Source organism: Falco naumanni, chromosome 3 (genome assembly GCF_017639655.2).
Source record: "Falco naumanni isolate bFalNau1 chromosome 3, bFalNau1.pat, whole genome shotgun sequence".
Taxonomy (NCBI): Eukaryota; Metazoa; Chordata; class Aves; order Falconiformes; family Falconidae; genus Falco; species Falco naumanni.
Genome location: NC_054056.1, coordinates 112,918,386 through 112,941,855, shown reverse-complemented (window position 1 = coordinate 112,941,855; position 23,470 = coordinate 112,918,386).

Genomic DNA, 23,470 nt, shown 5'->3' with positions numbered 1-23,470 from the left:
GAAAAGACATAGACTATAATGAAGATGAATAAAGGTGAGGGTGTTGAAAACAAGCAAGGTAGTATAGCCCTGTAGCCCACAAGGGATGGCACTGCCACTACTAGTAACAGGCCACAGGCCTTGTGTCAGGTCATGAGCCTCAGGTGGTGTCAGGCCTTGCTTAGAATCATCTTGGCTTGTCTGAAGCTATGTGTTAGCTTTTGTAGCTGTAACAGCAATTATCTAATCACTGCTTCATTATTATACTCCTGTATTTCTAGCTTTTGCTTAGCTTTATCAATTATGTTATAGTTATTTTTGTACATACAACTATAGTAATAACTGTTGGGGCAGCCCTGGTGGGCCATGGGCCAGGGCTTCAACATGGCTCCTGAGCACACACTTGTCATGGCTTATTTGCACAATTATCCCTTTCACCAACAGCCTGACTCAAGATTACACAACTGTACCAAAACCTGGCCCTGAGCCCAGACCACAAGAGCCATGGGAGGTGGAGGGAAGAGGTCGTGTTCAGGGCCTTGACAGTAACATAATTAATCTGTGTAGAATGAAGTATCTATGACTTTAAAATCAAAGGCAATATAGAGTACAAGCAAAAGAGGCCCAATGACTATGAACAGGTCATCCATCAGCGGTCCTTTACTGCTTGTTAAAGGAATGCAACCCTGGGAACTGGCAAAACCAGTTTTAAGGGTAACAAAAAATGAAAAAAAAACCCTCAGTATCTATGTAAGACACTGTATTTAATAGATTTGCGAATAATGGGGAACTGTAAAACTAAAGAAGAAAGAAAAAGGTGTCAGCAAACAGATTAAAAGGGCCACAGGCAGACAGAGGAGTGAAGAGGAAGAAACCATCACCCTCACTTTTCTCCTGGTGAAGGACTCTGGATGCTGAAGGCTTCTGCTAACCCCATCCCCAAAGTGCAGCCACTGGCCTTTAATGTTCACAGGAGCAGTGGGAGTAGAACGCCACAGGAAGGGGTAGATAAGAAAAAAGTTATGTATATACAATTGTAATGGTATAAAATTTGAATGCTCAGTGTTATCATCATTGCAAATAGACCAATATTAATTCTTTGATTACACCTTTAAAATGTTAGGCTAACACTAAATTCTTGGCTTTGTATGTAGGGTGTGTTCCTTTGGCCCACAGAATGTACAGACTGTAGCACAGCAAACTAAATGAACATTCAAGCAACCTAGTCTATTCTAGTACCATTGGGTACTAGAATGGTAACAGTATTAAGCTTTTGCTGACACTATTTCTTAATGATATTAGCAACTGGTAAGTGGATTTATATATTTGGGGTTTTTCTTTCTTCAGTCTATGAACATAAAGTTTTCAGTGGGTTACACCCCAGCTTCCGCAGTCCATCATATCATCTACCTTAAAAGATAGGTATTATCTCACCTTCTCTTTTGTTCATTCTGTGAAATCTTGTAAGAAATATAACTCAGTGTTCTCAAATTAACCTGTTCTCTAGCTACGCTTCTGGTGAAGGAAAATTCATAATAACTGTCAACTAATAACTTGTGGTTTTTCAGAACAATACCATGGTAGATGCTAATGCCTCTTTAAACTCTTGTGGTTTCAAGCAAGTATTGTTAAAAAAAAAAAGCCCTGAGTTTTCAATTTCAGATAATTAGATCACTTTCATACAGATTGAGGTATTGTTCTACTATATATTAGTGTGGAGCATTTGTCATATGCTTGCATGACCACTTTCACACAGTTTGTTATAGGGAAAAAGAGGACTATACTAATGCCTGCCACAAGGTTATAGTTTACATAGAATATATAGGATTCTTTCTGAGAAATACATAACATCTAGGACTGAACAAGATGTAGCTATATTGCTTACAGTAGAGCAAATCACTACTGGTAGATTGCCAAAGCAGTCTAATGCCAGCTGAGTATTGTTCCCATTTCAGCTGAATATTATTCCCATTTCAGCCACATTTTACTGCACAACAGATTTTTCTTCTTTGGTACCTACAGTAGTTCCTTCTGAGAGAAAATACCAGAAGAATAGTCTTAACCTGGGTGGAAGCATGACAATACTTGGCAACACCTATTCTTCAGAAAAGGTTTGGAGACAGGGGCTTCAGAGACTGAAGGCTGAAATGAGAGATTCTAAGTCTCTTCCTGCCTGTGATGGCATCCAGTAACTGAAAAATATCAAAATTTTACTTACAATACTCTGTCATACCTTACAGTTTTGGTAGGTAAGGTTCTCAGGTAAGACACCGGAAACCTTAAGTAATGTAGTCATGATTCCAAATCAAATACATCTATATCTAGATCTAGATCTAGATCTATATCTATATCTGTATCTGTATCTAGATCTGTATCTAGATCTAGATCTATATAGATCTATATAGATCTATAGATATAGATATAGATATAGATATAGATATAGATATAGATCTATCTATCTATCTATATATATATCTATATATAGATCTATCTATATATATCTGTATAGATATATATATATCTATAGATCTATAGATCTAGATATAGATATATCAATTGCATTGATAAATCTGCTTTGAATATGTACCTGAAAAGTTTGTTCTTATGCAGCTTTCAAAACTAAAAATTAGAAAAAGTCTGCATAAGGAGCCTGAAGCTTTCCTTCTGGAAAAAAAGCAGAGACTCATAAATTAAGCATTCCTCTTTTTCTTTTTTTTTTTTTTTTTCTAAACTTACATGGTCTAATTGATTCTTTCTCAGTCAAACATGAAAAATGTGTGCGTAGAATATGTTTCTCAGCTGTTACAATGAAGAATAGTTAATCAGAACTTAATATGTTTTCATTAGCAAAAAGATAGAAAAAGACAGTGTAAATATTTGTTCAGTAAATCACTGCACTTCACATAATGAGACATTCAAAACATTGCAGCAGAGATAATTGTGCAAAAGCTGTTATTTGTTTAATGTTTTGTCTAGTCTACACTCCCCTTCCAAGAAAGTGACTGTTCATTTATTTTCTAGCATTGTTACGAGAATGTTGCAAAGTACAAAATTCTTAAGATCTCTCTTTTACAGGTTTGTTCAAAGTAGTACTTCTGCCTTAGTTACCATAGTACTCACAAATTTATGCAATTGTAAAATAAAGTATTTCCTGAGAGCCACGTTTGATACAATGCAAATCAGAACTGAGTACATTATGTGATCAGAAGAATATTTGTATTTATAACAAATTATTTATTTATATGAGAGACTGCTAGTGGCTGTTTCTCTCTATCCATGTAACTGACGCCTAGTTGTTTCCTTTCATAATCATTCTTGAAGTATAAGGCTATTAAAAAACTATTCATTTACACATTTTTTCCTACATAGCAAGTAAAATCACTCTATGAAAAACTAAAGTTGTATCCAGTATGTAGAGGACTGAAAAATAAAGTCAGTTGATGCAAAATTATAAGCAGTTCGTGGAGACTGATACAAAAACTGCTTTTTGAAGAAAACCATAATATTTTCACTCTGTGCAGAGATTACAGATTGCAGTTTGCTTTTATTACATCCTACTGTTACTAAAAATTACAGCTTTTAAATATAGCAAATATTCAATGCATTTGCCTTTGATGAACACCCTCCCCAGAAATTGTGTCCCTTTTGTCCAAGCAAATTATTGAGACTAAAACAACTTTACAAAACCCACAATTTATCAAATAGGGTAGGATCCTTTTCTAATTCAGTTCTTCAAAGTTCTTCCTTTCAAGAATAATGCTCTTTATAATTTACTTCCACTGAGAGAGAATCTCGGACATGTCACATTTCTCCAAGAAAGGGAATAGAATCAGAGCCCTGCAGGCTGGAAGAGGCCTCCAGAAGTCATGTTGTCCAAGCCATTGCTAAAAGCATGTGGAGTTAGAGCAGGTGGCTCAGGGTCACATACAGTTGAGTTCTGAAGATCCCACAACCTCCTGAGGCACCTGTTCCAGCATTTGATCATCATCATTGTAAAAAATAATTTCCTTACATCAAGCAGGCATTTCCCACATTGCAACCTGTGTTAGTGGTGTCTCATCCTTCTACTGTGCACCTCTATAAAGAGTCTGACTTCATCTTCAACATGTCCTCCAAAAAAGTAGTTGTAGTCAGACTTAACATTTCCGTTCCACATTCTCTCCTTGAAACCACACAAGGCCATTTATTTCAGTCTCTACTTTCATGTCATGTGCTCCAGCCCCATAACCATCTTGGTGGCCCTCTGCTTGACACGCTCCAGAACATCACTGTCTTTTCTTGTACTGGAGAATTCAGAACCAAACATATCATCCCAGATGTGATGTCACAGGTGACAGAGATGATGAACTCCTCACAGCCATCTTTTGCAGACTGCTCTGTGAGCAGGACTCGAGAAAGAGTGGGGGCAGAGCCTGCCTGTGCAGAGCGGTGGTAGAGCTGCAGACACCAGAATTACACAAATATCAGCCTTTCAGTGCAGAGGGTTGCCAAGGATAAGATGCCAAGTCATGAGGCAATGTTACATAGTGGACTCCTAGAGGAACACCAGGATGAAATATATCTATCCTGTGTTTGTGCATCTCACTAAAACTAGACATTGCCTGCCTTCACCTTTTTTTCATCCTGTCTCACAATACTCCTTAAACAAAATTCCACCCTATACATTCTATATTAATTCAAAAAGTATCACTTCCATCTGAAGACCAAAAATTCACTTGTGTTTCAGCAGGATTTCTTACTCTACATTTTTTCCTCATAATTTTTAAAAAGGTTGAAGGGAGGAGGGAAAGCTTTACCCAAAGGAAAAACAGTAACTCCACTACTTGAAAAAACACCACCCAAGGTCAAAAGACTTTATTCGCCTTTGACCATTTTTCATGGTTTAATCCCAGCTGGTAATTAAGCCCCATGCAGCCACTTGCTCTCTCACCCCTCACCCAGAGGGGTGGGGAGGAGAATCAGAAAGGAATGTAAAACTCGAGGATTGAGATAAGAACAATTTAATAGATAAAGCAAAAGCCACGCACGCAAGCAAAGCAAAGCAAGGAATTCATTCCCCACTCCCCATGGGCAGGCAGGTGCTCGGCCATCCCCAGGACAGCAGGGCTCCAGCACGCGTAACGGTTACTTGGGAAGACAAACACCATAAAGCTGGATGTCCCCACCCTCCTTCTTCTTACCCCAGTTTATATACTAAGCATGACGTCCCATGGTATGGAATACCTCTTTGTCTGGTTCAGGTCACCTGTCCTGGCTGTGTCCCCTCCCCATTTCCTGTGCCCCCCAGCCCTCTGGCTGGCAGGGCCCAAGGAACTGAAAAGTCCTTGACTTAGTACAAGCATTACCTGGCAACAACCAAAACCATCAGTGTGTTATCAATGTTGTTCTCACACCAAATCCAAAACACAGCACTGCACCGGCTACTAAGAAGAAAATTAACTGTATCCCAGCTGAAAGCAGGACACCATTACAGTGGAAGAAGGCTCAGAGGAGATGGGCAAGGGAAATGTGCCCATGAATCCCAGGGAATAATGTAGGCTGTGACAGGTGTTGCAAAGAAGCTGTCTGTATCTCAACTCAAAGGGAACCAGAGGGTGACCTTTATTTTAGATAAACAGCTTTCAACATTTGAATGGATCAACTGATGGTGTAAATGTTTCTCCCTGAGTTCATTAAAAGAGTTTGAATATCTCATAGAATCAGCCAGACCAGTATGGGAGGAGTGGCCCAGACCACCACAAAGTATAAAAACTAGACAAGTAGTAAAAGAATTTTGAACAGAGCAATAGGCTTGAGCTGGCTTCAACCCACATATTCCCTCCTAGCAACTGGAGGCACCGAGGGTCCTGACAGTGAACTGTACTACTCTGATGGCAGGGACTCACAGGAGGAACAGACTGTGTAAATCATGAAGCTTAGCTAGATCACAAACAGACTGATTCCCCATGTCTTTTCCTGCTTCGGTTATTGGCTTGCATGAATTTTAGCTAACGATTTCATTGTAGAAGAAGTAACTTAGGGTCTGGTTTTGGAAACTTCTATCAGGGATAGAGTGGGCTTGCACTTCAAGGAAGGATGAGGCAGGAATCAACAGTGACAGCACAGGCAGTGCCTGCACTACCAGGGCGCTGTCCTGCAGCACCTGAGCAGGATAAGCAGTGTTGGATGGTGATAACAACAGGTTCCAATGACAGTCCTGTGAACTTCAGCCCAAGGCAAGGTTAACAAGACAGAACTGAGGTCAATCCATGAAAGCTCAATGACTATTCAGGGCCAGCTTGAGAATAGACCAGCCCCTGGCATTGTTACAGAAGGGTTAAGGTTTAGTCTTAAGAACATGGAAGTAGTCATGCATGTTAGGCTCGAACACTTAGTGTTAAGGTACCTTGTTTGTTCAAAACGAAACTTTGTATGCCTGTAAGCAATGAATTCAGGTTCTAGCAATGAAATAGCCCTGGAGGATGAAGGAAAACCGGCCCAAGGCCAGTGATTTCAGACTAAGAAAGAGTAAGAGACTGAGATGACCTAGTTTTAGATCATATATGGGGACTACAAAGGAGAACTCTAGCCAACTGAATGGAGGAGTGGGTGAATTTGCAGACCCTCGAGACCACGGAAGACCTCTGCTCCAAACAAATGGACATGCATGAGGGAGAGGGCAAATATTATAAATAGTCGTGGGTAATCTCATGAATATGTATGGGTTTGGATTTTCCTGGGAAATTTGTTGAATATGTATACATGTACTGCATAAAAAGACCTACCTGAGAGAAGAAAGCCATGCACATTAGGTGGAGCGATCCCCCATGCATCTACCACTGCAATAAAGATCCTGCTTCCTAATGCTACATTGGTGTTAAGGAGTTTCATATTCTTAATTTCAGTGACAGCATAACCACAGCATAACCTAGGACATGCCTGAGCACCCTGGCCTGAACTGAAATGGGTCTTTTGACTATCTTTTTTTTAAAAGAGACCAGTAGTCCAAATTCTCCAAGGTTTGATCTTTGTCCATAACCAGATTACTTTGTAGCTCTTGCAGAAATCAAATAGGTGAAGGTATAGATTTTATGTGGTATGAATATTCATAAGATCACCTGCATTTGTGTTGCTACTTTCTGGTAACAAATTGTTCACATACAGTATGTTTGGATTTGTTATTTCTCTTTTAATGAACTTATGGATGTTTGTTAACACATTCTGTAGCTCCATACTGTGGCACAAGCTAAATCCACTGCAGAAGACACAGAGACAGCTATACTTCACTCAATATATAGGTGTCCATCTGAACAGGACATTTCTTGGCACAGTCAAGCACGTTATAGCTGGCCTTATCCTTGGCATTTCTCACAATCTGAGTCCACCAACAGATTAAACTGTAACACACGATTTTTACATAGAATTAGTGACTGAACATTGAATTCTTATCTGAGAGGGCAGGAAATCATCTAACAGCGGTAACAGCATCACTGCAAAGGGTGCTGAATGTAACCTGTGCTTGGCTCTTTCTATTAAATTTATATGCAGTGTAAGATTTCAGTTCTGTAATACCTTTGTATGAACACAGATCCTTAATATTGCATGAAGTCCCACTGAAATAGATGAGGCTCAGCCCTGCAATCCATGCAGAGTTCAATTCCTCCCCTGTTGCCAATCGGGAACAAAAGTACAGTGACACAAGGCTGAGAAATTGAACAACTACTGTTAGTAAATACAAAAAGTATCATCAGTCCCTTTTTATTTATAGATGGCAAAACTTTTATAGTCACAGCTCTTTTTAAGTTTTTGGTTTGGTTTGGTTTGGTTTGTTTGTTTTTTTTTTAAAGTGAAGTGGGGGAAGAGGGAAATACTCTGGTAGCAGCTACAAGTCAAACTCAGCTCAGAAAGCTGTACCTGTTATTTCACTCAAGAGAATAAATTTTTAGCTCACAGGAGGGGAATAACAACAGAAAATACAATGTCATATTAAGCACCAAGCAACAGAAGAAAAGAGATTAAAGAAAAACACAAAGCACCTACAAGAGGTTATGTTTAACAACGGACTCCTGTAACAGAACAGTGAGATGGAGCTTGGTAATCGATCTGCCCAGATCTTGTCCTCAGAGCCAACACATCACAAAATCATGAGAAAGGTCACAGAACTAGGCTCAGCACTTACAAGAAATTGGAAGAAAAACCTATTTAAAAAACGTATCTCCAGTCTTACAAGACAGAAAAAATAAATGACATTGAGAAACACCCTGCTGTGACATCATAGCTACATCCTGTCTTTTATCCCAACAGACCACTGGATTTCCAGAAGATTCTCTTTGCTTTCCATAGCCTGACTATTCCAAGACCTTATGCTTCAGATCAATCTGTCCTACGCAACCAGTTACGTTGTGGGCACTAGTTCAGATCTCTCAACCTGCCCTGCACTTAGCATATAAATAGTCAAAGCAGTGTTTCCTCATCAGCTTGCCCTGCATTAGAGTCTTCCATTGACACTTGTAAGAAAAACTTAAATATTAGGCTATGCATAGCAGAGTATAACATTATAGAGAAAGAAAACAGGGAGAAATCTTAGCCACAGCCCTTCAGTGAAATATAAAATTCTAAGTTATAAGGCATATTGTTTCTGCTCTGTTCTTTAAGCAACAGAGAGAAATAAACATTTGGGCTGGGTTTTTTTAGCTAAAAATAACTTCATAATTTGAAGTTACTTATAATACGAAATACAGAGTAAGTTCATAGTTAATAAAATTGTCTTTAAAGATTTTCCTGCAAAAAATATTTTTTAATATTACTTTATATTATTCAGAAATACATGAAGCAATACTGTCTCTAAACATTAGGCAGTCTAAGCAGGCATGTTATTTCTTTTAAGGCATGTTTTACTGAAACTGAAGAGGTTTGTTTTTCAGTTGCAAAAGTCACTTCTGCTGAAGTGAAAACAATGAAGTATGACACCTTACTCTAGCTAAGGAATTCACTTCATAGACTATTTATAATAAGAAAGATTTAAAAAAAAAACAACAACCTGAATTTTATAGTTACAATAATTATGCAGTAACAGTAGGAGTCAACCATCACTAAACAATGAGAGAATTAAAAAAATAGTAATGAAAAACATAGAAATAAACTTGAAACACTGTGTGAGAACATGGTCACTTAACTGTTGGTTAGTAGAACTGCTACCTTGGACTTCCAAAGGGCTGGCTTTGGCCTGTTTAGGAGACTGGCTGACAGAGTCCCTTGAGGGGTAGTCTTGGAGGGCAAAGGAGTCCAGGAAGGCTGGACATTCTTCAAGAAAGAAATTGTAAAGGCACAGGAGCAGGCCATCTCCATGTCCCAAAAGACAAGCTGGCAGGGAAGAAGACTTGCCCGGCTGAACAGAGAGCTTTGGCCAGAACTCAAGAAAAACAAGAGAATTTGGAAGAAGGGGCAGGCCACTCCGGAGGACTACAAAGGTGTTGTGAAGTCATGCAGGCAGAAAGTTAGAAGGGCCAAAGCCCAATTAGAACTTCATTTGGCTACTGGCATGAAAGAAAATAAAAAAAATGTTTCTATAACTACAAGACCAACAAAAGGAGAGCTAAGGAGAATCTTCATCCTTTATTTGATGTGAGGAGAAACACAGAGACAAAAGCTGAGGAAAAGGCTGAGGTACTTAATGCCTTCTTTACCTCAGTCTTTAACAGCAAGATAAGTTGTTCTCTGTGTATGCAGCCCCCTGAGCTAGAAGACAGGGATAGGGAGCAGGAGGAAGCCCCCATAATCCAAGAGAAAATGGATAGCAATCTGCTACACTGCTTAGACACAAGTCTGTGAGGCTGGACGAGATCCACCCTAGGGTACTGAGGGAGCTGATGAAAATCCTTTCCATCATTTATCAGCAATCCTGGCTAACCTGGGAGGTCCCAGTTGACTGGAGGTTAGCAAATGTGATGCCCATCTACAAGAAGGGAGGGAAGGAAGATCCAGGGAACCATAGGCCTGTCAGCCTGACCTCAGACCTGGGGTAGGCTATGGAGCAGATCTTTCTGAGTGCTATTGTGTGGCATTTGCAGGACAACAATCAGGCCCAGTCAGCATGGGTTTATGAAAAGTAGTTCCTGCTTGATGAACCTGGTCTCTTTCTATGACAAGGTGACTTGCTTTTGTGAATGAGGGAAAGGCTGTGGATGTTGTCTACCTAGACCTTAGTAAAACCTTTGGCACCATTTCCTACAGCATTCTCCTGGAGAAACTGGCTGCTCATGGCTCAGATTGGTGTAGTCTTCACTGGGTAAAAAAATGGCTCAGTGGCCAAACCCAAAGAGTTGTCGTGAATGGAGTTAATTCCAGTTGGTGACCAGTCACAAGAGGTGTTCCCCAGGGCTCGGTATTGGGGTCAGTCCTGTTTCATAATCTTTATCAATGATCTGGACAAGGGAATTGAGTGCTCTCTCAGTATGTCTGTAGATAACACCAAGTTGGGCAGGAGTGCTGATCCTCTTGAGGGCAGGAAGGCTCTGCAGAGGGGTCTGGACAGACTGGACCGATGGGCCAAGGCCAACTGCATGAGGTTCAACAAGGAGAAGTGCCAGGTCCTCCACTTGGGTAAAAAAAATCCCATGCAGCACTACAGGCTTGGGGAAGAGTGGCTGGAAAGCTGCCAGACAGAAAAGGAGCCAGGGGTGCTGGTAATGGCCAGCTGAACATGAGCCAGCTGCCCTTCGAATGCGGTTGTTTTGGGTCTTGCGTAGATGAAGTTAATTTTCCCTATAGCCACCCTCACAGTGCTGTGCTTTTTATTGTTAGCTAGAAAGGTAGCTAGAAAGCCACACAAGTGTTCTGGCTACTGCTGAGCAGTACTTAAGAAGCATCAAATCTCTTTCTCCAGCATTCCCTGCCCCCCTCACCCATAGGCTGGGGGTGGGCAAGATCTCAGGAGGCAACATAGCCAGGACAGCTGACCCAAACTGATCAGAGCGATATTCCATACCATATGATGTCTGCTCAACAATAAAAGCTAAGAGAAAGGAGGAGGAATGGAAGGTATTTGTAATTTATGGTATTTTTTTTCCGGAGCAACTATTAAATGTACTGAAGCCCTGCTTCTCAGGAGGTGGCTGAACATCACCTGCTGCTGGGAAGTAGAGAATAACATAATCTGTTTTCCTTTGCATACACACATGTAACCTTTGCTATTGCTTCATTAAACTGCCTGTATCTTGACCCACGAGGTTTTTTTCCATCTTATTTTCTTCCAGGAGGGGAGTGATGGATCAGTTTGGTGGGTACCTGGTGTCTAGCCAAGGTCAAACAACCACAACTGTGTCCATTTTTGTGCCCCTCACTACAAGAAAGACATGGAGACGCTGGAGTACATCCAAAGAAGAGCAACAAAGCTGGTGAAGGGTCTAGATAACAAGTCTTATGAGGAACAACTGAGGGAACTGGAATTCTTTAGTCTGGAGAAAAAGAAGCTTAGAGGAGACCTTATTGCTCTCTACAACTGCCGAAAAGGAGTTGTAGCAAGATGGATGTCAGTCTCTTCTCTCAGGTAACAAGCGATAGGAGAAGGGGAAATGGTGTCAGGTTGCATTGTGTGTGTATGTGTGTGTGTTAGACTGGATATTAGGAAAAATTTCTTCACTGAAAGGATTATCGAGCACTGGAACAGGCTGCCTAGGGAAGTGGTTGAGTCACCATCTGTTGAAGTATTTAAAAACATGTAGATATGGCACTTAGGGACATGGTTTAGTGGTGGCTTGGCAGTGTTGAACTCAATCTTAAAGGGATTTTCCAACCTAAATATTTCTTTGATTCTGTGATTCTAAATAGATTGTCCAGGTCTCTTTAAATTAACAAACTTCTTCCTAAAACCAAGTGGTTTCATGCAATTTTTATCGTCACTTGAAGTATCAAACAAGACGATTTTTTCTTTCCATGCAACACCTTGAATACAGCATGCTTCTCATACCAAAGGCTATATCTATATGAAACCAACTAATAGATCAGATTAAGCACATCCCGGCTGAGTTGCTATGAGTTGCGTTCCCACACCAGCCCCAAACTCATTTTTCAGCTATACTAATCATGAAGGCTTGGCTGCACCAAGACATGTTGTATACAAAGACTGAAGCAATTTGGAATTGAGACTTTGTGAGCTTATTCATTCAAGCCTTTGCTGTTTCTCTTCTGAAAAAGAATCACAACTTCTGCACAGCTCTTAATTAGCAGTAATTCATAATTTGGGGGTATATTCACTAGATTATTTGGTAAGGACTTATATTTGTGAACACTAATTGAATTGCAAGTACTTTATAACCTCTCCCCAAAAAAATGACATTTTTGAAAAATAGCTATATTTATGGAATTCTGGTTCAGGAGCTGAACTTATCATAAACAGTGTACCAAGGACCCATGAGGCAGAATAGCTATCAAAGTCTTATTTCTAGCAGTGGGAGGATTCCCTTGGTTCAGGCACTGAGGAAAACAGCCACAAGGCATCTCACTAATGAGCATCTGAAAATCTGGCTAGAGGCAGAGCTGGTGAGCCAGTAACATGGTTGGGAGTAAAAAAGGTACTGCGGGACTCCAGAGCTTTTGCACTGCATATTGGTACATAAGGCATGCATTACAGAATGAATTCCCAGGACTTTTTGTTATGTCACAGGCAGCAGAATAGCCCTGGAATAGAAAACGTAAAAGGTAACTTAAAGCTGCCTTAACTATTTGCCTTCAGTTTCATGGATGTCTTTCTACATTAGAGCAGCAACAAGTCATGTAACAGCCCTGCAAAACAGTATCCAATGAAGAACAGTCCTTGCATATTACAGGAAGCTTTCTCATGGCATCAGAATGGTTGAACTGAGCTGCCATCATCAGTGAGTGCAAAAAGAAAAAATATTGTTATTTTATTCCAGAAGAACCAATTTCCTCAGAACATTTTAAAATTAAATTAGTTATATTTGAGTTTGTGACAACTGAAATAAGCAAAACAAACGGTAGTAGAATGTTAAGGATAAGGAGCAATAGATATTATTTGTAAACAATTCATCTTGCAAAACTATTTTATTAGAAACCAGTAGAATAATTGTGTTGGTTTTATTTAAAGTGTTTTTCCTGTCTGAGAGGTCCTTTTTCCATAAAAGATATATAAATTGTTTCTCATAATGGTATTCCCCCCCCCAAAAAACTGGGTTTTTTTTCCTTAATCTAGGTTGTGCTCTCAAAACTAATTTAGCAGAAGAGTAAACCTGTAGTGAAATCATGATATGAAGAAAGATGATCCATGGAAAAGAGGGAAAAACTCATGTCTTCTCAGACTTACTTCTTTATTCTGACAAGTTTCAACTCACTCTCTTATTTGGTGTCCAGGTGGAGAAGGACTCTTTTCTGACTTGCCTGGCATAGTTCACTCTAAGGGATTATTTGTGCCTTCTGCTACATTGCCCTCGGACTTCCATCAGCCACTTCTAAGGTAGCAAGTCTTGGTAATCATTTATACTGTTCTTATTTTATAATTCCTAAGAAATTCTTTCATGAACTAAAACATAATAAAGAACATATAAGAAATTATTAAGATAACAATATATGCTATACACTTAGCTGAAAATAAAGTAGTGAAAATTTACCTTAATACTTATTTCTTGTAAGTTGTCATCAGTACATGTTAGTAGTAAAAAAAAAAAAAAAAAAAGTCTTCTCAGTATTATAAATTTATAAATTGCAATACTAAGATTAGCAGGGAACACAGAAATAAAAAGTAAACCCCGAGGAACTTGAAACTCAGAAATGGTGCTGAACATAGTCATGTAAACCAACTTTTTCAACATAAAATAATTACATAATTATAAATATATTGGAAACAAAACTTAAATTTTCGCTTCCACATAAAATGACTGAAATAAAGTTTTCTACACAGAAACTGCAACATACCTGTTCTGCCTCATTTTCGTGGCAGACAGGAAAATAACATTTCCTTTCCACCTCCAATGTAAGTTAGTGTCAGGCTGCACAGAGAATAAAAAAGCAGAAGACTGCTGGTTTGATAAATTTATCCAGGATTTATTCATATTCCACACTGTCCCCTTGCATACTTTCCAGACAAATATATGCGTATGGGCAGAACCACTTAGAATCTCCCTGGCAGCAATGAAATGCTCCATTTGGTGAATGGTCTAAATACCTCAAGAAAGATTAAGGAGAATGTCTTCTCTCAGGACTAAGGAATGTGCCAAAAAAGTGTCTGGATTACTGTGAAAAAAAGAGGGCAAGGGTAGATTGATGCAGAGGTCTTAGACTATAGCCATCTTAGCCAACAGTGGGTAAAAGAATATAGTGCTGAGAGCTGGAATGGCTGTATTAAAACGTGCAGGAAAGCAAAGGAAACTTTTATTTAATGAGACCAGAGTAAGGAGCATAAAAAGTAGACAACAAGAACCATCAGTGAACAGTTAGATGAGAAATTTTAGGGAAAAGCTTTTACAGAACATGGGAGAAGGGAAGTGTGTCAAATATGCAAGTGTTTAAACTGGTCTATGTGAGTAAAGAAAAAAGGAACAAGAAGTTGAAGGAGGTGGAATGAGATATCCAAATTCTAGAAATTACAGACACAAGGAGGATGAGCCTGGGATAAGAACTACAGGTGAAAAGATACAGGATGGAAACCATTTGGAAAAAGCACACTGATGTAAAACAGGAGGAAGCTTACATTCATCAGCACACCTTCTGTTTCTTATACTTGAAGTAAAAAAAGGCCCAAATTAATTCCCTTGAAAACCTCTGTAACTTCATTAACTCAAATGGCAGCAGTCTGCATGGTTAGTCCTTGGCTCAGCAGGAGGGCTCCACATGACAGAGCTTTCCAATAAGACAGAAGGAAGAACATTGGAAGGAAGAGCAAACTAGAAACCACCTTCTTTTAAAACACTACATTAAAAACAACAGTTAGGATTCTAGCCTTAGTTCAGTGCTTTTTAAACACAAGCTATATTTATAACCACAAGTACATAATTCACTTTCACCCATGTCATGATTTTCTTCTCTGTGACAGTCATATAGAAAGAAAACACATTCACCTCAGCTGTCAGGTCCTTAGACTAAATCATTTAGTCTTTTTCTTTTTGCTTCTGTTTCAAGGTATATGGCCTAGCTGTTTCCCAACTTCCTGATTTACAGTCACAGTTAGTTTGGATGTAAACGACTGGGTTTATCTGTGCTATTTTCCCCTTCTAACAGCTCCTGCTAGCTCTCAATGCTCTCATTAAACTTAATGCTTAGTCAGCTGTTCACTATCTTCAGATGACTCTTCTTTACATTCATTCCCTTCACCCAGCAAGGTGGCAAAATACAGCACAAGTGCAGCTGAAGTACAAACTGCGATAGAGGCTTCCTCCCTCAGCTGTGAACATATGGTTTAACACTACTTGCTTGTTACCAAAGTGGCTGGAGATAAAAATGATTACAGCTTATTTAGTCTATATTTGAATAGTTGCAACAGAGAATGAACAGAAGCTAAGTCTCAATTTCTTTTACTAACAGTAACAGAAGTTCCAGCTGCTTATACTTTAACAGCCAAAGAAACTATTGTGACAATTTAATAGGATATTCCACATAAAAGAGAAAACGTTCTAACAGAGAAAAAGTTCAACTAGTAATACTTTTTGTAACTTCTAATTGAGTTAGAATATATCATTCTAAAAAAAAAAAAAAGGTGACAATTTAAAGACTATGTCAACTTATTAATGTCATTTCAGTTTTTAATTAGCATCTATGGCTACATGCTCTGTGTGAACTAGAACTCCTCAACCATGGCGTGAAAAATAGTCTTCCTAACTGAAAAGCTGCATAGGACCATGCAGAGGCTATCCACATGAGAAAGATCTTTACAACTGAAACAGTGGAGCTTCCTCCAAAAGAATCATTGCCTTTTAGCAATGTTTAATCTCAGAAATCTATTAGGGGGATAACTGGGTGAAATATAATGCTTGTGATATACTGTGAAAACAGGTTAATGATCTAATGATTTCTCTCAGCTTTAAAATCTATTTCCTCTGACAATAATTCATTGTAGCATAAAGAGCACCCTAGACTGTGCAGTTTGATTCTCGCAGTCATTACTGTACTGAGGATCAATGGAGTGATTCAAGAAGATAAAAATAGTGTCTCAAACATACACAAGCACTGGCCTCGAGGCAAACATTGGCCCTGAAGGGGAAGAGCAATTTTGCAAAATACTTTGGAGAGATGATAGCCTACAAGGTATGCAGGATGGAGGCAGCGATTTCATATAGACCTGGTGTGAGGCATTCAGAGCAGGCTAACAGCAGTGTATGTTCTCAACCAGCACCTGCCTGACCAATAAACTTTTTATTTAGCACTAAGATTGTTAATTGCTAGAATAAAGACCAGAAAAGACCTTCCTAAAAATTTATTCATTGCAAAGAATTATCATGTTGAGGAGGAGGCTAATCCACCTCATTCCTAACGGCCAAGGATAGGCTAGTTACTGATCCTTCTGTTTGCCACAGATCTTCAGACTGATGAGTAGTCACTTACTAGTTCTTAGGAGGATTTTTCCTTTTGTTTTAAAATCAAACCAGTATCATTAAAAGGAATATAATGAATATATAGCTATATTTCATATATATATATATACATACACACACATCATTAGAATTGTTCTAGAAATCTCCTTTTAATATCTGTTCCTTCTGCTATGTATATTGAATTTGAAGGTTGAAAATTTCTGCATCCTCCTCATATTTCATCCATCTACCAGTGTATACAATAACTGAACCTCTCTGAGCACATGGGATCAGGAGATGATTGTTTCCATTTAACAGGAAAGGGCTATTGCACACACACATAACTGAAGCAGGACAGAGAACCAGGTCAATCTGGAAGGTACAGCAGAAGCACTCACTCCACTCCTCAGGACCTTGCTCCTCTCAGGTAGGAAGTTTTGGCCCAGATTCTAGTATGTGGATCCATGATTCCACTTTTGGGCTTTCTACAAGACATTGGTGACAGCCTGGTTCTGATGCTGAAAGCAGTTCCTGCCACCAGATGTCTGGGAAACAAACATGAGAGGGAAAAGGGAAAAAAAATGAAATGCGTACTCAAGCAGCTGTCCTGGAAGAATCAGTGGGTCTGCCCTAGCTTTTTTCCATTAAGACATTTATACTAATAATTTCACTCACTGTACTTTCCTGATCGCAAATGGTCTTTTTTTTAAGTGACCAACCAACAGAACCACCTTCAAGAATATGGAAGAACAGTCAGGTATATTCAGCAGCTGTACTTCCAGGATTACCCTCAATACAAAACCTACAATCTTGATTCAGCCCACACATCTGATTTCAGTGACTCTGGCTGAGGTGACTAACTACTGTGCCTCTATATTTTCAGTCCAATGGTGATTTCAGCAGAGGATCATTATGTCGATCAGTACAGCTTTGCACACAGAGCTGAGAAATACAAGACAATCAAGCAATCACACTTCTCATTTCTGAGAAGATAGAGGAAAATCTCAAAGGTGGTTGCTAGCCACACAGAAAAAAACAATTTAGCAGAGATTATACTAGAAAGGAAAGGAAACAAAATGAATTAATTAAACTAATGGAATAGAAATAAATGAAGGTGTTTCCAGCCAAAATATGTTGAATGTATCTATTATTGAGGTATGAGATATACTTGCCTACTAAAAATATCCATGAATAATTCAAGGTAAAAGTCATGGGTTGTTTTCAGGAACTTGTCACTTATGATTCACTCTTCTACTTAAACTATTTTCTCTCAAATTCTGCAGATGTTAATAAGGTCCTAGCTACTGTATGACTAGCAATGTAAAGGAAATACAATTCGCATGGCTGAGAAAGCAGACTTAAAAGGGACAATTTACAGAGCGATTGTTTAATTCAACTATCAACATTAAGGTGTTTAGCACCAGCTAAAAAGTCTCTAAGAAATTTAACTGAATGAGGGACTCTGAATTCTTCCTGTTTCCTCTTTCCTTCCACCTTCATTATCAAAGAATGTTTTAATTCACACAGTTCTTCAGATAAAAGAAATGCAGAACCTTTACAAAGCTGTATTAACTCAAAAAACTGTGAAAGTGAAAGGCACCTCAAAAAGTGACTTCCAGATTTATTTTTTTAAAAGCAAAGAGATTGTATGTACTGGAAAAAACACTCAAAAAATTGTGAAAAATAAAAAATATAAACCTATTCTCATTCCTCATTCTCTTTTCCTATGTCACTTAGATTTTCACTTTGATTTTTTTTTTTTTACTTCTTCCTCTATTAACATTTGGTTTTTGCTGCTTAAGCTTCCTGACTTTTACTGTTTTGTTGGTATGTACAATCTGTGAAATCTCAGTGATTTTAGGTAACATAAACCAAGAGTATATCAATGATTCTCACACTGAAATTATGGGAAAGTTTCCTAGTTCTATGGAAGAAACGTCTATATGTAGTACAGCAGCTGATAAAATATTTGGAAAAAGGTACCTGAAATTTTATTTTAGACAAGCAAATTCTAGTTAGAAAACTTCTTTCTAACAGAAAAGAAATTGACTTTCCTGAATCCATGTTATTTTTGAGTTACAAAGGAAAAGAGCCCAAGCTTTTCATTTTAAGTAACCATTTGTTTCATGTTAAGGTGTTAAGAATTATTATTTTCTTACTAATGGAGTTTCCAGTTGCATAAGCATTAGTCACAGCTATATTGAAAACAGTTCTCTTGTGACAATTCTAACTTACTATCTCAGAAAAAATCTTAAAATTTTTTAATGGCTGTTATTAAGCTTACTGGGCAGCAAAATGTCATGAATAGTTTCATTTAGGCTGCTAGCACATCTATCTGCATTTGCACCTCAGAAATGCAGTTCCACTCACTTGACATTTAAATTGCTTTGTCAGTGAGCAGAAAACAAATTCACACATGCAAATTAAAAAAAAAAAAAAAAAAAAAAAAAAAAAAAAAAGCCATCCTGTATTATTGTGTTTCTCCAAGGGGCAAAACATGGAAATGTTACAATGAAATTGTGTTTCATTTATCATACCTAACCACACCTCAACCCAACAAAGCAATGTTCTTAATTGACTGTATATAAAACAGTCAAGTCCTTTTACACTATATTAGAATGCTATATTAAAATTAAATGCTTATTGTTATCAGAAAATACTATATTGGTTTCTAAAAATAAATGTGATAAGCTATCCCATGATGCACATGACAACTAAACCCCCAAAGCTGCTATATTCTTTCTCCCAGCAGATTAGATTTTTAGACTGTTATGTTGTACTCATTGTCTTCATCCCATCTTTCCCCAAAAGTGTTATAATATCCTCTGGTCTCTTTGGAAAATAGTTTGATCTTTTTCTTTTCAGACACTTGCACAATGTATCTTAATGGTAAAACAACACATGCAATGAAACTATGGAAGTCTACAAAGTCTAAAAACACCTGACTGTTTGGGAGTTTCTTAAATTTCCTTGCCAGGATGTCAGATTTCTCAGATTTGCCTAATTCCATGGAGTTTATTTTAATTTTTTATTGAGACTACTGTTCTCAACAATAGACTTAGAAAGTTATTTTCCCTCATTGTAATGTTAATTTATGATTACTCTTCAGTGCTAAAAAACTATATGCTTCTGCAGGAAAAATGAGTATTATGAACCTTTGTAAATGTAACATCTAGCAAAAAAAAACCCAAACCAAACCAAAACAAAGAAATTAACTTTTTTAGTGTCCAGTTTCTGATGCCTATTACACAATAGTATTAAAATTAAGGCATTTATCTGAAATTATTTATTTAGACAGATAGAAAGATAATCAGATTCTCATCCAAAATAGTATTTTGAAATAAACTAAAATAGTTGCTATATTTCTATGGAATCTTGGCAAATAGAGTGCTGAAAAAGTTGAGAGGGTTATCACCACTTAGTATCAGTGGACCATATGAAATAAATACACATAGGGAAATCATAAGAGATCAAACCATATGTGGGAGATCTTAAGTCTTATAATTTAATGCAGTGTTTAAACCCACTGAAAGGTTATGGCAATGAAAATGGGATAAGACAATGTCTGGAACAAAGTAGGAACTAAAAATATATCTGTCCCTAACTTTTTTGAAAACTCTAAGCTACTATGGCTCCACAGAAGCTGCCTTGGACAGAGACTGTAACTTTTTGGTTCATACGTATGGAAAATGATGAAGTGATTTAGCTATAATAGTTTCAGTGACCAGTAAAATGGATTCCTGTGCCATTTTGTGACTGCTTGAGTCCTCAGGTCTTTTGTTCTATGAGGAAGGAAAATTAACGTTCCTTCTGTTTTCATAGCTGGTATATTCCTTTTCAGAGCCTTTTTTTTTTTTTTTTCAGCTGCTATATCTTTCTCTGAAATGATTTTATTCTCAGAACCGACCATTCTCTGGATGTTTGTTTTTGAGGTCAATCTCTTTTCAGTCCTAGCTACACCAGATTTTCCCCTGGATACTATCTAGTACAAGCTCCTTCCAGTTCCACTCCACAAAAGCTTTTAATGTTGTCTTCTAGGACACTTTTCATGTTCACACTCCTTTAACAAGTCACATTAATGCAGAAAACTGTAATAAGTTGAAGAGTTAACCTGTATATTTATGGCTGAAGTTGTAAAAATTTTTGCTCCCATAAACTTTTCAGGAGACTATATAGAAGACAGCACCAGAATCAATGCCTTTTTCCTAGTCCTGTAGAAGAGGGGAGGGGAGGGGTAGGGGAGGGGGAGGGGGAGGGGGAGGGGGAGGGGAGGGGAGAATAGTTTCAGTTAGAAGGGACCTACCAGTGATCATCTAGTCCAACTGCCTGACCAGTTCAGGGCTGGCCAAATTAAAGTATGTTTTTCAGGGCACTTTTCAACACTGACTGGCTGTTCCAGTGTTTGACCACACTCTTGGTAAAGAAATGCTTCCTAATGTCCAGTCTAAACCTCTCCCAGTGCAGCTTTGAACCGTTCCCACGTGTCCTATCGCTGGATACCAGGGACAAGAGCTCAGCACCTCCCTCTCCCCTTCCCCTCCTCAGGAAGCTGTAGAGAGCAAAGAGTCACCCTCAGCCTCCTTTTCTCCAAACTAGACAAGACCAAAGTCCTTAGCCACTCCTTATGAGACATTCCTTCCAATGCTTTTACTAGCTTAGTTGCCCTCCTCTGGATGCATTCAAGGACCTTTACATTTTTCTTAAATTGTGGGACCCAGAACTGCACATAGTACTTAGGGATGAGTGCACCAATGTTTGCTGCAATCCTTCCAAAGTACTGTTTTCTCCTTCTGGGATTTTTCTTTAAACTCCCCTCTGACCAGGTGCACTAAGCATGCTTATGGAACAGTTCAGGTGGGTAGGGACCTTGAAAGATCATCTGATCCAACCTTTTTATGGGAAAGGAAGCCTACATGAGATTATATTAACATGCTGTGCAGTCACATCTTGTAAACTTCCAGTGATGAGGACTCTACCGTGTTGCTGCTCTTACAGTAAGGAAAAAAACCCAACTTACTTGTTTTGAGATGAAACCTCTCCTGGTGAAACATACCCATTTCTCCTTGTCTTCTTCACATGCCTACATGTGAAAAGGGAGACTGTCCTCTTTGTAGCTGCCCTTTAAATACTGGAATTTTGTTGTGTCCCCCTTGAGCCTTCTCTTCTCCATCAAGAAATTACCTACTACCATCAGTCTTTCCTCATAGGACAGGGTCTCCAGCCCTTTTACCATATTCATGGCCATCCTTTGGATAGTCTCCAGTCTGTCTGTGTCTTTTGCATTGTGAGACCAGAACTGGACACAGTACTCCAAGTATGGCCTCACAAACACTGAGTAGAATGCTTGTGGAGACATATTCTACCATGTCCTCTAGAGAAAAACATCTATTATCCTCTGCCACCTTCATGAAATTGTAATGTTTTGGGTTTGTCTGATTTTTTCCTTTTTTTTTTTAGAATAATTTACTTAATTTCAGTGTTTTAAAAAATAAAATAAATGTAAACAAATGTAAAACAAAAAAGAAAAGAATGATCAAGATAGAAAGTACTTCCTTTTCTCCAGTTTTCACTATTGCACTTAAATGCCTTCCCAACCTACAATTATTTTTTTCCTTTTGACCCTATTATCTAATGAAGAACAAATAAACAAAATCAACAAGCAAAAGAATCCCTCAGAAAATACAACCCCCAGAAACAAAACAAAACTAAGGGTACTAAGGGTAAAACCTATCCCACAGAGAAAGGACACGTCTTTTATGTGCACACAGTTCACTCTGATCCATCAGAGCATGTCTTACCTCCCAAGACTTGAATGACTTAATCAAACATTTACTTGCTCCCTGAAGCTATAAGATGATAAAAATTCCATACCTTGCAGAGATCACATGAAAGCGAAGAAACACAGGTTAAACAAGCAAACAAGGAAAAACTTATTTTGTCAATGTACTACCCATTGGTAAAAGGGAGCTTTTTTGGGGGTTTGGGGATTTTCTCCCTCTAAGTGACATATAATTAGTAGACTGTGATGCTAACATGCAAATAGATATACATGCAAACACAATCATTTTTCACACAAACACAGACATTGTATGCTTTACCAACCTCAACAACAAGATATTCTGTTTCTAAAAAAATCTGAGGGTCTCTTCCTCCCCCACCCCCCCACAATATCTTCTGCCTTTAAAACATCCTTACAGTTTCCTCTGTTGCACCTACAATTCATTCTAAAATGCCTACAGCCACTGGGGAATATACTGATTGTATCACAGTGGTGTTTTCTTAAAATTCTGGTACTCTTGGGTTTCACAATAGCCAGAAGGTAATTTCAGTGCAGAAATGGAGATCACAGATTGTGATTCTACTTCTAGATCTAATAACACCTGGTAATAAAAGCACATGCTATACAATGTCTCTCAAAGATTCTTTACTGAAAGGTACAAAACCTCCTTATAGGACAAAATGATCCCTGGAATGTGGTTGACTGTTTTCATATGTTTGATCTAACCTCAAGCTAGTAATACTGATGAAAAATTCTGTTATTTCCAAAGACCAGTCTATTTCACAGAAATTGTCTAGATATTCCTAATGGAAGTTTTTACATACAAATAAATTCTAAAATGCAGTTACCAAAGGCATCAGCTCTGACAAAAATACCTCTCTGTGGCCTTACCAGACAATTATCGGCACCAGCCTAACTTTCAAGTACTTCTGAGGTTTTAGTATTAGAAGTTGCAATATTAACCAAGACACATCCAAGTAGATCATATTGCTGAAGTATAAGGCAGCCTCAGAACTAGTAAAATAATTATAGCTTGCTCTATAAAGGAATATGACAAGTTTCATGCATCTGTTATTTCTCAAGCTGATGATGTGGAACAGGGCCTTGTTATATGTCTCTTTCTTCATAGTCTCACCATATTTTGCTGTCGGCGGACTGGCAAATCAGATGATGAAGATGAACTTGCTCTGCATACGGACACACACTGATCTCT